Genomic DNA, 6,237 nt, shown 5'->3' on the forward strand with positions numbered 1-6,237 from the left:
TGTAGGAAAGCCCACAGTGACCCAATTGTGATAGATCCCGCCGGGGATGACAACTGTCAGTATCCTTTGCATTAGCAGCTTCTGCTTTCTGAACAACCCTTCTGAAGAAAAGTCGGTGCCAGCCCAGGACTTGTTATCTTCAGGCTTGATTAGCATTGGGACCTAAGTCTTCCAAGATCAGAATACCTGACCTCACAAGGTCTTGAACCTTCACCTTCAGCTGGAAACAACTGTCCACATCATGACCAGGAGCACCCGAATGATACACACAATGCTGTTCAGGCCTATACCACCACCGAGGGTTGACGGGTATGGGTGGCGGGTCTCTGGGAGTAATCAAGTTCCGCTCTATCAACGAGGGACAGAGCTCGGCGTAGGACATGGGGATTGGATCAAAAATGATCTTCCTCCTCTCATTACTCGTACTGGCTTGTTGGGAAGCCTGCTGCTGAGGACGATGTTGTTGATGCTGATATTGCTAAGTTGACCTTCTCTGCTGTTATTGAGGTTGAGAATAGTCACAGCAGCAGCCTGACGATAATGTCCTCTGTTTGCACTCCTCCGACAGTGCACAGCATTTGTTTCACTTTCTCCCCTTTTGGGTGCCCCAGAGAATGGCTTCTTAGAATTCAACGAACTTGAAGAGCCACGATGGCGAACCGGAGTACGGGTTGCTCTGACATTAACAGTTTCTGTAGCAAGAGGCTGTTCACTGATTCTGATCCCCCTCAATTCATCACCCACGGCATAATCATTGACGAGAATAGTGACAGCAGCATTCTCATGAACGGGTACACTCACTGGTGAAGCACGGTGGACTGGTGGAATCACGGCTTCCAGTCTCTGGGCTAAGGCACACAGCTCCTCTTGTCCCTGAACAACTCCTTGCATCGTTGTCATGAACTGGGCCATGTTTGCCCTCATCTCAGCCAACTCAGTCTGAACCTGATCCATACTTCTCTGATGGTTGAGTCTGGTCGCGGTGCGGACGGTGATCAACAATCCTGTCTCAGTCGGGAACCAAAGCGAGGAGTCTTTCCAAACATGTCTGCAATGCAAGGATGTGTATGATATGCATGATGTGGATACAGATGCTATCTTATCATGAATGATCCTGAAAAGGATATGCGTATGCGAGTTAACTTTTTTCATGCATTACTATTTTTTTGAAAATAAATATGCTATGATGCAAATGATGGAGCCAAGACTGGCAGGAACTGGCATCTGAGGAACCATCTGAAACCCCAAAGTCATCTGAGGAGCTGGCATCTGAACCCATGTCTGGAGAACTGAGTCACCATCTGAGCGAGTACCCTCAAATTCAGCCCAGGGATCCGAAATAAACGGAACCCTCTGATCAATACCAGGGTCAAACCTCCGGCGTCCAGAAATATAACTCGTAGTCACCATCAGTACCAGGAGTCACCAACTGTACCTGTTAAAATGAACCCTTCCCCACTCACGGGTGTAGTCTAGGCCAGGGTAAAGTCGAGAGAAACGCAGCATAAATAACCTTTCGCAGAATATCATCCTGTGCACACCCGATGTATGCACCGATAATATCCCACCAGGGTCTGAACTGCTCGTGATATCAATGTTCCGCTAAGTGGCGCCATACCACCCGCTTCCCATGAATCACTCTATTCCTAGGTTTCCTAGATTTCATTCATAGCCTGGGTATTGGGCCTTTTACCTCAAGTAACTCCCACCCCCAAACAGAGAAACACAGACAGCACAGCAGATGAATATGAATGAAATGCAAACATTAATGCAAATAATAAATGCAAACAATAAATGCACATATATACAATGAATGCAATAATAAAAAAAACAGCACAAAGCAACCAAAACCCTAACCTAGAGAGCGCTAGGAGAGACTCGCTCAGGGAAGATGGACCAGCATAGGTCAACTTCTCTAGAGATCCCCAGCAGAGTCGCCAGCTGTCGCATCGCGCGAAAAACCGGCGGGAAAAGAAAGAACAACAGAGCCGCCACCGTGCGTTATTTATCCCAAAAGAGGGAAAGGAAACGCTCAGAGTAAACCTGGGAAAGAACATGGTCTCGCGACCAAAGAGAATGGGTTCGGGAGTCGGTTATGCGAAGGGAAGGTATTAGCACCCCTACGCATCCGTAGTACTCTACGGGATCCACGCACAAAAGGAAGGGAAATTGGTTGCTAAACACTGCTCAAATACTCACTCACACTGGCTGAAAAGAGACAAAAGAAACTGACTCGGCAGGATACCGCATCCTGGGCCTACTTAGTCTATCAGGCATAGACATCAGAGTCGAAGTAGTTCGGACTGGGGAAACGACACATGCTCGCTAGGATATCGCATCCTATGCATACGTACCTTCTCGGACGAGAGAAGAATCAGAGCATTCGTAGCTCGGCTGACACGCACACAAACAAAAACAGGCAAAGGCAAACATGGAGCCCGACTGCCAATCGCTGGACTTATGTCAGCATCCGAACCTAAACACACACAAGAAGGCAAACGTGGAGCCCAAATGCCAATCACTGGACTTACATTGACATCCGAACCTAAACACACGCACACTGGAACCCAAATGCCACTCGATGGACTTACATCGGCTTCCAAGCACACAACAACACAACAGGTTGATAGGGAGTCGGGGACTCGAGCCTATAACTGTCAAGCACACACTCAAACAAACAGACAACAAATTGCTAAGGAGTCAGGCACTCGAGCCTAGCAACTGTCAAACAACTCACACAAAAAGAAAAAGGGCGCCCGGAGAGATCAGCTCAATCTCCTGCCTACATACTTCATCTGGTATGAAGATCAGGGCGATGTAGTTCCCCTACAGAGGGATAAAGGACTAGCCTAACCAGATAACAGAGGGAGACACAACTAGGGAGACTACGACTCGAGCCTAGATGTTATCATGCAAAGTCAACCCTAAGTTAAGGTTTCTAGCTAACTGGCACAAGGGCCAACCTATCATAAGCATGGCTCACACAGGAAGCAAGCCACACACACTTAACTTGCACGGGAAGCAAGCCAAGCAAAACCTAACTTGCACAGGAAGCAAGTCTAAACTAATCCTAACTTGCACAGGAAGCAAGTCAAACAATCCTATCTTGCACAGGAAGCAAGTCAAACAATCCTATCTTGCACAGATAGCACACGCTATACACAAACAAGTGGCTCAAACAAGGGTTAGGTTTTAGTCAAGGGGTCATATCAACCTCAACAAACAAACCTCTGGAACTGGGTGAATGTGCTCTTAACCTTGCCATTGAGGGGCTAAGGTGAAGCAGATGAAAGGTGGGTGAAGATAAGACTTCACCGCTCTTATCCCTGGCCTGGGAGAGCTCAAGACAAGAATGTGTGGGTTCAGAAAGTGGGAACCCTTCTACACATTTGATACTGACTCAACTGTGCAATTGCACAAGCTCTTGGGTTCTTATCTGAAATGCATCAACACAGTGGTGTGAGCAAAGCAGATGACACACTGAATAGTGGGGGATAGATTGCATATCCCTACCTTCCACCAATTGCCTCTTCACTTAGGAGGTCTTTGACTCTATGCAAGGACAAAGTTAAACATCCACAAACATCGCCTCTTAAGGAGGGCTTCAGACAGTTGCCTGGCCAAGTAACAGGCCAGGTCTTCCAGACTACATGAAGAAAAGGAGACATACCTCAATGCAAATTGCTTATACAAGCAAAGCAAAGCAAAAAGTTCACAAAGAACTAAGCAACTAAAGCACCTGAAACAGTCAAGCAGATGTTAGTATGCAACTTCAAACAAAACAAACAGAAACAGACAACCACAATCCATTAGAGGCACATGGATGTGCAAGGCACAAGGCTTAGGGCATGTGAGCCAAGCCACCTACAAAACAAATAGGTTAGACAATGATACTCGAGTAAGCTCAATCAAAAGAATTGGTCTTAATGGCCATTTGATGGTCAACCTGAAATCACAAACTCAAAGGTGAGTAGCAGGACCACTAGGGCAAGCCTAGGGTCAAAAGTGAATGAGAAAGCCAAAACAGCAAAGGATATCCAATCAAAATCAAGTTTAAACATTCAAGAAACACAACCAATTGGATTCACACTCATATCAATCATCATCATCATTTCATGAACCATTTAGGTCAAAACATGGCAAACAGAAGCTCATAGAAGTCAACAGCAAGACTTAACTCAAAAGTCAACTCAAACATTTCCAAAAATCACCAAATAAATCATGGTAAAACCTAACACATAGCATGGTAAGCATGTCAAATTTCATCCCATTTGGACAAGTGGAAGGCAGTCAATGAAAATCAGAAAGTCAAAGCAATTTTGAACATGCTCATAGAAGTCAACCAAACATGCATCAACTTAGAAAAATCATAAGTCAAGAATGGTGTATGATAAATGAATGGGATCAAAACCATGGCAAAGATGAAGATGTCTAGTTATCTCATGTAAAATTTCATGTCCATCTAATAAAGTATGAGAATTTCACAAATGAAATGGGAACATGTGTCACACAAAGTCAACATTTGACTAGGCAGGGAGTAAAAATCTCAAACAAATGGAAAATAGTTCAATTAAATCCAAGCAAATTCACAAGTCAACTAGACATACAAGAGTAGGCTCATGCAAAATTTCAATCCATTTGGAGGTCAAGAAGCATAGCAATGAAAATCATGAAGTTGGACATCAATGGTGTGACACAAATTGTCACACCCTAATTCAAAAAATCATATCTCACAAACCACAAATGATAAATTCACAAACTCTACACCAAAATCACCATGAGTGTGTCTATTTTAAGCAAAAAAAATTTGAGAGCCATTGGATAAAGTATCATCATTTCACAATTGATTTGGCAAGGTGTACAAAATTTGGTCACATGTCACAAACCCTAGCACCATTTAAAAACCACTCATCCAAAAATTCTGGAAAAATAATGATAAAAAAGTAGAGATCATGATGAACATAACACAAAAAATCCCATTGAATTTGGATCAAAAATGAGCAAGTTATGAATTTTGGAAGATGGGATATCAAAATGAAGAAATAAAATGGAAATAATATTGAAAGAATGGCATTTTTGTAATTCCCTGATTCACTTAACCAAACACAGTCGTTTTGGGCTTTAAAGGAAATGTTTTGATTGGATGAGGGAGTTTAAGCCAGGCAGCACGAAAATGGGGAGAAATCTGGGAAATTCAAAGCTAGGGTTTGATGAACAGTGTAATCTCATCACCTTCAAACACGATTTTTTTCCAGAAATTGAAATTGGATATATGAGAATGACCATCAAGCAATGACAAACATGAATCTAACAACCATTTTCATTGAAACCTCGTGTGTATCATGAATCGAGCACAAACACATTTCCACACTAAACTTGTTTTCAAAATAGCTTCAAGAACACACAACCAATTCAAAAAATAAACACATCATGATAACCAGCATAGAAAGACCTTTTGAAAGCATGTAGCAATTTGACAAAAGAGGAGGGTCGAATCCATACCTATTTTGAAGGGCAATTGTGTTCTTGGAGTTGTTTGATGTTACAGAAGTGCAACAGTTGCACCTTAGGGTCCCAGATGGTGAATGATGAAGTTGGCTTTGGCTTGTGTAGATTGAAATGATCTCAAGCAACTTCTGCCATGGAGTGAGTTTTTGTGTTTTTCCTCTTGACCAAGTGGCTGCTAGCAGTGTTTGGTTTGGTGGATGGATGGTCAAAGCAGGTCTAGGTTCTTGGTGCCTTTTGGAGTTTGATAGGTATCTTTGATAAATGCTAAAGTGAGGTTTTGGTTGGAGAGTGATTTTCTGTTGCAAAGTGTTTGACTGTGGCTGCAGCTGGTTTCATGACAGGAAAATGAGGGTGGAAATGTTGCCAGGCTTTTGAATGAAAATGCAAGTAGCTAGGTCAATGCAGGGTTTTTTAGGATGAGTGAGAGAAAAGCAGTTCAGTTGGTTTGTGTTTGACAGGTTTTGATGGATGCTGTTGGTTCAACATGGTGAAGAGTTGTGGAAAATGCAATGGCTTGGAGTTTGTTATGTTTGGACAGAAAAATAGCCAAGTGAGCAAGGGCTTTGGTTGGAAAACAAGTGAAGGTTGTTTGTGGTATGCTGCTTGTGTTTGGACAGAGTGAATGAGATGCCAAGACTTGCTTCTATGTGCTTGTGGCTGCTAGCAAGGTTTTACCTGACAGGAAGTGATGGATGAATGGTCAAAACTAGGCAAGGCTTTGTTCTCTGA

Source organism: Lathyrus oleraceus, chromosome 7, assembly GCF_024323335.1.
Source record: "Lathyrus oleraceus cultivar Zhongwan6 chromosome 7, CAAS_Psat_ZW6_1.0, whole genome shotgun sequence".
Lineage (NCBI taxonomy): Eukaryota > Viridiplantae > Streptophyta > Magnoliopsida > Fabales > Fabaceae > Lathyrus > Lathyrus oleraceus.